The following is a 12,654-nucleotide window of genomic DNA, read 5'->3' as shown; positions in this document are numbered from 1 at the left end:
GTCAAACAAGCCTTCTTGCTAGGGTGCCTTCTTGCCTTAAACAAATGTAAATGTGCACAACTGGTTAATCTGAAAATTTCAAGGGTGCTAGGAGGACGCCGATATTGACTTTAATTGATGGCATTACTTGAAGTTTCCTGATGACACATTCTTTTTTAGTTGTATTGCAAGGGATTACCCAGCTGAGATGTGAAGAGTGTGCTTTGAAAGGACAGCTATAAAGAAATGCACTAAGTACAGTCTGGGTATTTAAGTAAGTAAGTAAATAATCTTTATTCGGATACAAATATCCATAAAAGCACAATATATCACTACCAACAACATACAGTACAATTTTTAAAACTAATGAATATGCCATATCATCCAATACAGGTTTCAAAATTACAATTTATAAAAACAAATTAAAAAGGTTGGACGGGCTGTAAAATATAGCAGCAATGTGAACGGATTGTAGAATTTTTAGACCAATGTGCAAATTCAGCATTATATTACAAATAAAATGCAATAGTGTGCAAAGTCAGGCAAAAATATTACAGGTTTATAAGACATTAAGGTTCATTCATAGAGGCAGGTGAGCGAGCCGCAGCTTGTAAGAACGCGCTTACCCGGAAAATCAGATCATCATTTCCTAACCTTAAAATTTCAGAGTATGCTAATTTAAAATCAGAAATGGCCCGTACTTTAAAATAGGGAATTAGATACAGTTTTGTGTATCTGACATAAAATTTACAAAAAAATAAGAAATGTAACAGTGTTTGTTTACTGTCAATACCACATGGGCAGCACAACTGCTCAAGGTTGTTATTAAATCCTATCGGGAAGCAGAGTAAATATTTTATGCTACCATCCCTAAGGCGGAAGAGTAAGCTTCTTTTCCATCTTCCTGTGTTCTTCCTAAGGTAATTCTGTGGCATGTTGTGTTGGGCGCTCGGTGCCTCCAGAAGGGGTATATACTTAATGATAGATAGTTTATGAAGCTCAATGTCCTGTCGATCTTTGTGGTACAAATCATACAACATTCCCCTGAGAGATTTTACGCTTGCGCCTTCCGGTGCTAATGGGCATAAAAAAATGTGCTCCAACTTCACGCTAGATAAACTATTTTTGACTGCAGCAAGCCAAGGTATGCTGCCACCCTTATCGCATTTGAGGCAGTCTGATATTATCTCTCTTGTTAAAATCGCAGCGGGGTTCTGCCATATTTTTTGCCAGAATATGGCTGGGCGAGACCTAATAAAATCCTGCACATAATGTAAATTCAATTTTTCTGCAGAATCTGTTTTCCTCAATTTGGATCCCGCTACAGTTTGAGTACCCCCAAACTTCGGCACCATAGGTGGCCGTTGGTACACATTGCGATTTGTCTATCTGGAGTAGAGATGAGACCACCTCAACTTCTTTTGGCTGCCGGAGACTAATTATGGAATTGACAGCTTTAAAATATTTATTTCTGCTATAAGCTGCGTGGGCCTGCCATGATCCTGATTCTGAAAAACCTAAGCCCAGGTAAGGGAAAGTGCTTGTGCATGTTAATGATTCATTACCTGACGATATAAAATTAATACTGTGTTTTTTTGGCCCACACGTCATAATATAAGATTTTTTTAAATTAGTGCAAAGGTCCAGTTCGGCCATGAAAGACACGAACCCTGTGACTAAAGTGCGAAGTGCATTGGGGGTGCGGCCCATGAGTACCGTGTCATCGGCATATAAAAGCACGGGTAGTAGTTTGCCATTAATTTTCGGTACATCATTGGACAGCTTGGACAGAGAGTTGTGTAATTCATTTATATAAAGAATAAAAAGCAGAGGGGCAAGAACGCAACCTTGTCTGACCCCTCTGCCAATGGCAATGTCCCCGGAGACCTCTGCATCATTACTTATCCTTACCCGTGCCTTCAAATCCCTGTGCAAATGTGCCAGAAAATGGACCAAAACCTCATCCAACCCATAGTTTAAAAGAATCTCTCATGAACGTGATCTGTTAACAAAATCAAAGGCTGAGGTTAAGTCCATAAAACCCAGGTAAAGTGGAACTTTTTGGGCAATCGTATATTTGCCCAGAACAAGATTTAAGTTCAAGCACTGTTCGACGGTTCCAACATTGCCTCTAAAACCCAGCTGACAATGATTTAAAATTTGGTTGTCATGTGCTGGAAATGAGTTCGGGAAAGGAACTACTCTTAGGGTTGCCACACTTGTCGCATGCAGTATTAGCAGCGAGGAGCGTGCAAACACTGCTCTCCTTTGGAATGCCTTGATTAGTTGTCTCCAATGATTTAGAATGCTGTGCCCCCCTGACTTTATCGGCAGTGGTAACAACTTTTTTGTTAATATCCTGATTCTTAACCAGATTTTCTAATCTATCTAGGCGTTTAAAAAGGGCATTTAATTGTTTATCTAGCAAGTTTTTTAAGCGATCGTAAACAGAGTCCATTATAGTGTCAATTACAACATCTCCCAGTTTTTCACGAGTGCCATAGTCAATCATATGCTCAATCTGGGTATGAGTAGGGTTGGCTGCTGCTTCTAATACAGTTGATTCTACAATGCTGTCATTTGGTTGCTCAGTGGGGCTCACAATCACAGCAGTAGCTCCTTGTTTCCATAGGCTCATGGATGTGGGTTGAGTTTTTGAGCGAGGGGGTTGTTTCCTTTTGCTGGCGGTAGGTTTTGACATACCTCTCTTCCTTTTTCCCCCCACTACTTTGGTTGCCGGGGCCAAATTTCCAATGCTAACATTAGCTTGAGGCCGTATCTGGCAATCAGAGGTTTCCGCGTCGTCCTTGTTAGTCTCAAGGTCCCTGGACAACATTTCTCGATTGCTAGTAGTAATAATTAGCACATTGGGTGATAATGGTAGAAGCGCAGTTGAATTATCCTGCTCGTATCTGGGCAAATGTGATAGGGGAGCCGAAGGGCCCATAGATAGTCTCCTCTCAATTCAATCTCCGATGAGACCATGCTGACGGCTTTCTCTAGCATACTTTCAATAGTATTGGTGGTTGTAGGCTTTAAACCGGATGTAACTGTGCGTTTCCCCATTATACTCAATGTCACTCACCCCGATGTATGTCTTAGAGGGTGGACCCAGCCCGGCCTCATTCGGCCTCGAACGGCCCCGCCCTTGTCCCGGGCTTCACCCGGCGCGTCCCGCGCGCGACCTCGCGAGGCGTTTATGCGCCTCCTGGCGCGTGATGATCTGGCGTCCTGATGTCCTGGCCCAGGGGATCCTGGGGAATGTAGTTGAAGGGGCCGGCGGAGCCAAGCCCGGCAGGTCCCTCGTCCGTTCCCGTTCCCGGCAAGGGGGCGGAGCTAAGCCCGGCCGCGGGGACAGCAGGATAGCAGGAGGGCAGCAGGAGCAGGCAAACAGTCAAGGGGAGCGGCCAAGGGAAACAGGAGGCTCCGCACCAGGCTGGCGTTTATGCGCCTCCTGGCGCGTGATGATCTGGTGTCCTGACGTCCTGGCCCAGGGGATCCTGGGGAATGTAGTTGAAGGGGCCGGCGGAGCCAAGCCCGGCAGGTCCCTCATCCGTTCCCGTTCCCGGCAAGGGGGCGGAGCTAAGCCCGGCCACGGGGACAGCAGGATAGCAGGAGGGCAGCAGGAGCAGGTAAACAGTCAAGGGGAGCGGCCAAGGGAAACAGTCTGGGTATTACAAAAATCTATATTTGGAAGCACTTTTTTATCTTAAACCTTTTTGCTAATTTTGTAGCAGTCTATACTATACTGGGTGTAATGCAAGTTTAAATGAATGATTTACATGTTCACACTGCTTTCTGTCACAGACTAGGACCTCCTAGTACTAAACATAAACAAGTCACTATTCTCCACTGCACCAACCAGGATTAAATTCTGCAGCTCTCTGGTTACAGACAAAGACCTGTGCAGTGCATTAACTATCAGAGGTTTCATAATGTACAATAGTGCATTTCCCACTGAATAACTTAACTTGCATTTATTTCCCATTTAAGCTGTGCTTTATTTCATAAGTAGTTACCTGAAGGTAAAAGACTGAAAAAAGTTACACAATATTTTGAGTTTTTTAGCCACGCCTTTGACCCCGCCCCCATGCTCCCTCCTTTTGTGCAAAGCGTCGCAGTTCCCATACTTTTTTTAATGCACTTTGACCACTGACTATATGCAATTATTAGTGCTTACCTACACCAAATGCCACATGTCACAGTACATCCACTGTTAAATTCAGGCAGGTTTGACTTGCCAAAATTCAAGGAAGAGTGCGAATGATTGCCTTCGCTGTGCTGGGTTCGCAATTTAATCGCCCATTTGTAATCAGGCCGACATAGCAATGGAAAACACCAGGCCCTGTAAAAGGGAGGTACACTACTGCAACCATAAAAACAATTTAGCTGGGGGTTTTCCAAGACAATATGACAGTAATATTTTCACACTTCTGGCCAAACAGTGTGAAATAATAGAACGGAGGGTTGCTTCTCAGTCATAGCTCGCAAGTGCTGTTGTATTACTGTTGTGTCACATTCAAAAAACATTGCTACTATAACAATTTATTTAATATAAGTGTCCTTCATAAACTACTTCTGACATGTGTCCTTCTCTGCTTGCTGACACCTCTTCTTCTGACGAACAGGCTGGGCACTGGTATGTCCAATGGATTCAGCTCTTGTGCATGCAAGCTGGGCAGTCAGGACTCTGAACATGCCAGCTGCAACCTTTCTTGACCTTTCTGGACCTGTCCTTGAACCTACGGAAAAAGACACTGTTGCAGTGCCTTTGAGGGGCCATGGTGATGATCCTGAGGGTCCCAATTTCCCTGGGAGTAAAATATTTGAGAATGCTGTAGATAGTTTTGGTGGTGAACCTAGCAGTAGTAATTGGAAGACTTCTAAGGGATTGCACTCAAACCTTTCAAGCATGGACTCCCAGACTTCACGCAAGCATGCTGCATTCCATTTCAGTATGTACATTGGAGGTGTATCTTCCAGGCTAGTGTTTCTCTCTTGACATGGCAGCCACTTCCTGGATAGTGGTGCTACAACAGCTCCCTGACTGTGTGTGACATCCTCCTTCTGTACTTGTGCATGATATCTGGTTAGTGGGCCATTGCTACAAATATTTAATTGATTAATGGAGTTCCCCTTTCGCGAATGAGGATGTTACGTGCTTAGTTGTATTAGCATGTTTGTGGCTGTTTAATGCTGGAGGATCTCCTTTCCTGTAATTGTTACTGCTTTTACTGAAATGTAGGTGTCCTCCATTTGTTTCATTGGTTTCTATTTGCATGTGTGTTGTTAGTTTTTATGCGTGAGGTCCAGGATACTTTTTATATGAATTTGAATGTTTCTAGGGTGATTGTGTAGCACAATTCTAACTATTAAGCAACAGACAATTGTAGTTGGTTGGAGGGTGTACAACCCTGATTGGGATACCAGGGGCGACTCCTACATCAGAGCAGAGGGGGTGCGCCCCACTAAAATGCCCCCAGAAATGCCCCAGAGACGAAAAATAAAATGATAAAGATGTTAATTGATTTCCATTTTATTTTTCATCAACCCATCCAGAACGGAGTGTTAGGAAGGGACAGGCCTGCTGAGTGGAAGCAGTGGTAGGCTGCCTGTGCACTCATTTAAGAGTGTGCATGTCACTTTTGCTGTTGTCTTGTGAGCCTGACATGCACACTTTTAACCACTTAACCCAGCTGTCTAGGGACAGCAGGGTTGAGAGAAAGTATATGGCTCCAGTGTCCTCGGGAGCGCTGAGAGAGGCCGCTCCCTCCAATCCTGGCAGTTCTCTCATGCTCAACTTTTCTTTTACTTTTTTAAAGTATTTTTTTACTGCACCCACCACCCATTTGCACACACCACCTAGAGTTGCCAGCTGCCACTGTAGGATATAGGAGACAGGTTGCTCTTCAAATGTAGTATAGTGCTTGGTCAGTCTTACTACTTGTGGATAGGGTTTTCCTCGAAGACGTGGGAATTTGGTTTCCTGTTGAAGTGGAGGATCAATGATGTTTTTCCAGATAACTGGTGCTAGTAGCAGAAGACTAGTTATCTGGTCTTCTCCTTATTGCATATCTTTGCCTCTAGTCAGGCAAAATCTAGCTTCTGTTTGTTGGTTTCTCTACTTAATATTTTCATTTTGCCTCAAAGGTAGGGTGGTGTGGAGGATGTAAATGTCTTGTAGAAGACATAACATATCTTCATAATGATGTGGGTAAAAAACAGAAACCAGGGGAGTTCTTGAACCAGTGGAGTGATCTGAACATGCCTTGGCACTATCTGCAAAGTGTGGTATGCCTTCATCATTGTTCATCATTAATAGCCATACATGTTTTGGTACAACTTCATGTTTGCCCCTTTGCATTCTTTATGTAAGCATGTGATTCAGATGTATTTGCCAGTGGCTGAGATTTCAACTTTGTGTTATTTGATTAATCATCTGCAGGTGTGAAGCTGGTCTGGAAAATATGGCCAGATCAGGAGGTCGTGCCTTCTCCTCCTTCGCTCCTAAAGTCTGGAATCACCTGCCTCTGCACTTCAGAACTTCCTCCTCAAACCAAAGTGCTGGCTCTTCATCTAGCCCAAACCCTACCTCTGCAGATACAGCTCCTGCTTCATTGCAAGGAAACCCTGACACATGAGTTGAATGCTATACACATACCAATAACAGAATGTAACATAACATGACCGTCCTTGGACTGAAATTACAGGCATTTTTACCATTTCTGTTTAATTATCTCCACCGTCCATATTTGCTCAAAATGGTTTAGATGGGTGCTCAAAATAAAATAAAATGAATGGTTACTCATTCACTCTTATCTATTTAAAAACTTGGTAAGGCACTGTGGTCCATGGCCTTCAACACCGCTGATCAGTGCCTAATTTAAAAAACCGAAGTGCGGTGGTTCAACCTGTATTACAGATGCTGCCTAATCTTGATTCCTTTTCATGCCTTTGGTTTCTAGAACCCTACATTCCCTATCTCTTTATCTCACTCCAGCAGGTTCTTTTTCAACACTATTTTCTTCCTTTATGACAGTCATCTTGTCAGTCAGTCAAATAACTTTATTGATTTTAAAACAGTGTACATAAATTAATTCTAGATTAAACGGATTCAATAAGACAATTCACAGTTCATAACGTTTCCTGACAGGCACGCGTTACCAGTGCTGATATAAGGTTTTTATATTGTTTCCACAGGTGCAATGATAAGCAACGGTAGTGCTTCCTAAACTAGGGGTAACAGTGATGCTCTCACCCCTTTTGGTCTGCGGCAGGCTGGTATGAGAGCCCTTAGCCGACACCTGGTAATTATATACGGTTGAGACACAAGACTGAAAGATACACATTACGTTGAAATATGATTGTTATCTGGTTGGCCAGGTTTTACTGAAAGAGAACTGCTATTTTGTTTGTTTTGTTTTGTCAGCCTATCCACATCATACAAAGCATTGTCCAGAGAGGCAATTGAGTGAACCCCACGCCCTGATGAATTTGCCACAACATACGTAATTGGCAATGAAACATGTTGGCCTTCTTGGAAAAGGTTAGCAACATATAGTGTTTTTAACCCGAGTAAGCTCACATTTGCAAATAAAGAGGGCAACCTAATAGTGAGTCTTAACTCGATTTTAATTGCACGGAACACATGGTTCTTTGCATAGCATGGGGTTTATGATTTGGGACAGTTAATTCTTTTTTTCTGTTCTTCTTCTCTCTCTACTGGACACCATTTCTTTGTTTCTGTGATTGGGCAACCGATGATGATATATGTGGGCATACTGGCGAGTACCTGCTGGTAGCCTCCCTGGTGTTGCATACGTGAGGTGCCCTCTCACTCTTCCACTTATTTTTAGTAAGTGTTCTTCACTCACATGCTGTGGGGAAGGAGATGCACAATTGGGCGGCTTGACTGACAGCGGTTCTGCATTCATTTTTATAAACAAATATTATTTTGGGGAGTTCTGGGACTGCAAGAAATTGGACAGGGTGCCAGAGAGTGGGTAGAATTAGATATCGCCACTTGTGAATGCATGTCCTAAGATTGAAATTGATTAAACTCTTTCATAGCCAGCCCTCTATTGGATTGATTATATGTTATTACACAGACAGGGGGTAAGTCTCTCACACCATCCCCCCTGTTTTGGAAAAGCCACAAGAAAGTGCAATGTGCTTAAGCGGAGTTTAATCATTAGGAAACGTGAGTGAACCTGGGTGGTGAAAGACAGATACAATTGTTGCTGACTTAAAAGAGCACAATCCACTATGTTATTGTCCTGATTTGACAAACTTAAAAATAATAGCCATTTTTAATAACCATCTTCACATTGGGTTGAATGGATTCTGGGTTTTTATAAAAATCTTCAAGGCCTATCTTACAAAAAATGTCTTTGACATAACGAAGCCAGGGGATCGCCATTGCGTTGTCAAGATTCGTACAGTCCCTTAGAATGCCTCTTGAGAGTAGTAAGTCTTCTGAGGCCAGATTTCCCCCCATAGAAGCAAGGGGGCAATATTGATTCTGTCAGTCACATATTCTAGACCCACCTCTGAATGGCAGAATGAGGTAGAAGAGCTACTGGGGATACGTAAGAGCCGTTTAAAAAATGTGTTATCTAATATTTGAATCTGTCCACTTTTGTGATATCCCCATACTCCTGCCCCTTAGGTGGCCACTGACAGACATTTGGATTTATACAATATTTTCAATTCAGCTACCAGCTTGTGCCCTAGTTTGCTGGCAAAACTTAAAAGACCCACTACAGTTCTATTCGTTTGTTGAAGCCTCATCATGATCAAGTTGTCCCAGCTCAGTTTATTATTGAAAAGATTCCCCAAGTAGGTAAAGTTTGACACTTTGTCAACAACTATATCATTTACTATATACTTGCATGTTTTACTTTTGTTTGGGCCGCAGGTCATAATAAAAGATTTACTAAAATTAACCTTAAGGTCCAGTCCTGACATAAATTCATTAATTGCAGTCAGACATTTTTGTAAGCTGTTCGCTGTTAAGGTCATCAGGACAGTGTCGTCCGCATAGAACAAAAAGGGTACCCATTTACCTTCAATCATTGGAAAATCCAATTGTTGTTGTAGCAGAAAATGCTCTAGACTATTTGTATAAACTAAAAATAGAAAGGGGACCAATATACAACCCTGATGCACTCCCTCAGTTGATGCAATTGGTTTAGTCTTTTCTCCCCCTGGGCCATACCGGATAGCTACAATGGTAGATGCGTGTAGTCTGCGCAACAGGGTAACAAGCGATTCCTCAAATCCCATGGTATCCATTAATGACCACAGTTTACTACAGCAGACCGTGTCGAAGGCACTGGACAAGTCCATGAAGGCCAAATGGATCGAAACACCCCTGGCCTTCATGTACTTGCCCATAATCATCGACAGGTTGAGGCACTGCTCGTTCATTCCCCTTCCCTTGCTAAAGCCAAATTGAGTGTTCGCTATAAGGCCAGAAGTATTGGGCCATGACTCCAGGCATGATAGGATTACCCGCCGCAGTAGCTTACACGATGCGTCTATTAAAGAAATAGGTCTGTAGCATGTGGGGTCGTTTCTGTTCCCTTTTTAAAATTGGCGCCACCACTGCTTTTTTCCACGATGATGGGATACGACCCACAATTACTGCTTTAAAAACATTGAGTAACAACGGAGCCCAGATTTGTGAGTTGCTTTTGAATAGGTCCAGGGGCACGCCGTCGGGCCCTGGAGCTTTTAGGGGAATACCCTTTCTCAATGCCTCCTCTACTTCACCCAGTGAAAGTGATAAGCTAAGCTGTTGTGCGGTTTCTATATTAATACTTATTTCCTCCTCACATTCGCTTAATAGGGCACCCTTTGGGTTGAATATTTTGGTAAAATGGGTCTCCCAGGCCACTCCCGTTATGTTAGTATCCATGGCCCTTGCCTCGTTAGTGAATAGTGGGCGGTTTATCACCTCCCACAAACCCCTGGAATCCTTCAGGGCACTTGCTCTTTCAAGATCATCCCAAGCCTGCCTTCTCAGTTCGTCCTCTCTCTGCTCGATTACCTTTTTACAGGTCTGCCTGGCTGCCCTTATCATATCCCTATCCCGGGGGACTGTATGAAGGGCCTTCTTCAATTTTTTTTGCGCTGCAGAACACTCTGCGTTAAACCATCTTATTTCAGCGGTGCTACCCTTTCTCATTGGTCTGTGCAAATTCTTGGCCACGTCATCATAAATTGTTTCAAAATTTTGTATTATTACATCTGGCTGTGATGTTTCGGTTAGATAGGTCATTACTTGAATTAAATTTGTTTTAATAATAGACTCCTCAAAATCCATATGGTTTATCGTGTCCCGTTTTAGCCTTACCCCTTGATTATGATTATATTTTGTTAAACAGTCAGAAACCTTACCCTTTTGCGCCACAATACGTAAAGAGACAGTAAGAGGATTATGGTCACTAGCAGGGTTGGGTTCGACTGCAAATTTTTCGACAAGGTGTGAATACCTACTAGAGATCAGCATAAAGTCGATTGTACTTACATGGCCCCCCCTGAAATGTCGGATATTGTACCAGTGGGGTATCAACCAAGGTATCAATCATATGTAAGTTGTTCACTACAATATTGGAGTTTAACGCATCACCCTGTGTGGTATGTTTCAAGTGTGTCAAAGGTTGGTCATCAGTATCTACTAACCCACAAACCTTACTCCCATTATGCCTTTTGCCAGCATGGGGTGCAGTTGAAATCTCCTACCCAGATAATACACAAGGGGGAAACCCTCCCTGCTACCTTAACAATCTCCAAATCGAATGAGTTAATAATCCCAGAATTCTGTATTTCAAAAATATTATGGTACCAATTGATTAATTATATAGGTATGTTAATCAAGTTAAAACACAAAATCAACTGGTACCAGGAGGAGTCATTTACTTTTTCAGTTCTCAATAACTCATACTGTACGGAGATTAGGGTAGCTAGTCCTCCCTTTGCCCTCCCGGCCAATGATGGTTCAGCTTGGACAGTTAGTATATCATGTCCGTCCAACGAGAAATCATCCCTACTCCAGGTTTCCTGCATACAGATAATATCAAACGTTTTGATATACTGGACCCATACCTCATCCTTTAGCCTTTGTGAGATGCTCGCAACGCTCCAAGAAATTAGACGAAGGCTAAGGCTATTGGTTTGGCAATTTTGTAGATTTAAGAGATTGCCATCCTCGCTATTCGGTGATTGTTCGACTTGGGTGACAGTTAGATGTGTTCTAGTGGTCCCTATTGCTTCCAAACCTTTGTTAAAGAGAAGCTGCGGGGAGCAATGTTTGTGTTGAGGGTCTGCAAGTGGTCTATGCTCTTTAGCACTGCCACATATGTAAGGAGTAGTCTCGGATACATGGATTTTATCCTCTAATGTACTTATTTTCTGCTTTAGTCATTCTTCTGTCTCCAAGACCACTTAATGGCTCAAAGCGATTGTCATGAAACCAAGGTGGAAACTGTGGGTACTGTTTTGTCCTTAATTAACTGTTTTCTTCCGCTAGGTAGGATTGCAATCTGGGCGGTCGATAAAAGAAGCCTAGTGGTAATATAGAAATCCTTGAATCATTTATACGTTGATCAACCGTCCTGTCTAGTATGGATCTTACAAGCCCTGGCAGCCTGAAGGTCAATACTATGCAATCCACCGCCAGTGTCTTATTACTTGACCCTACCCACCTAACCCTGCGCGCCATCCTAAGTTCAGAAAATAGAATTTTATTATTTATACCTGTCTTTGTGTTTACAAGATGCAGAGATTTATTTCTCAAAGATTTCCAGTCTTCCCTATCACCAGGAAACAATGATGGAACATTAGGTAGGACAACAATATTGGGTGTTGTTTCTGGGGCCAGATGTAAATTCAAGTTTGTATCACTGGAACGTGAGTGACCCAAGTGACAATTAGCTAGGGTACCTACACTTTGGGGCCTTTCATTAACATTATTACAAACTCTATTTACTTGCTCGATATTTAGGGGATTTAGAGACTGGCAATTGCTTCGGGGGGATCCTTCTATCTGAGGCAAAGACACAGTAATTTGCGGGAGGTTGTCTTCCGGTCTTCCTCGATGAGGCCCTTCCTGTGTAGTAGTTTTCTGTGGAGGTTCTGTGTTATTAACACCCCCTCTATTGTTTCCTCCCATGGATGTGTTTGGCCCAGGCCTATGCTCCTTAGGCAGTGTGGAGACACTAGGAGAAAATTGTGATAAACATGATAACGTGCTCTCGATGTCAGTAAATTTTTGAAAAATAGTATTTAAGTGTGCTGCAATTACTGTTTGCAGTTTGTCCCAGAAGCCCTCCTCAAGGTTATAAGTCAGAGTCTGCTTGGGTACCGTTTCTGCTGGGGCTATATCTTGATTTGCTGCAAGTGCGAGATCCCTATCCAATTGCTCCCCCCTTCCACCCAGTGGTTTAGATGTAAGTTGACTATATTTATGTGACTTAATTGCTGCCCGCCCTTTCCTTTTCTTTGGTGGTGGTGCAGAACTGCATCCGCCTTTTGATTTGGATTTCTGGGCCCTCGTGACCACATTAGGCTTGACCGTGGTGGCCTGGTGGTCGGACGTTGACAGGCTCAGTGGATGGGGAGTTTGACCTATTAATTCGTTGTACTCCATTAACCAAGGTTGTTTGTGCGCTT

The sequence above is a fragment of the Triturus cristatus genome, chromosome 12, assembly GCF_964204655.1.
Source record: "Triturus cristatus chromosome 12, aTriCri1.1, whole genome shotgun sequence".
Classification (NCBI taxonomy): Eukaryota; Metazoa; Chordata; class Amphibia; order Caudata; family Salamandridae; genus Triturus; species Triturus cristatus.
Note: the sequence above shows the minus strand (reverse complement) of the source record.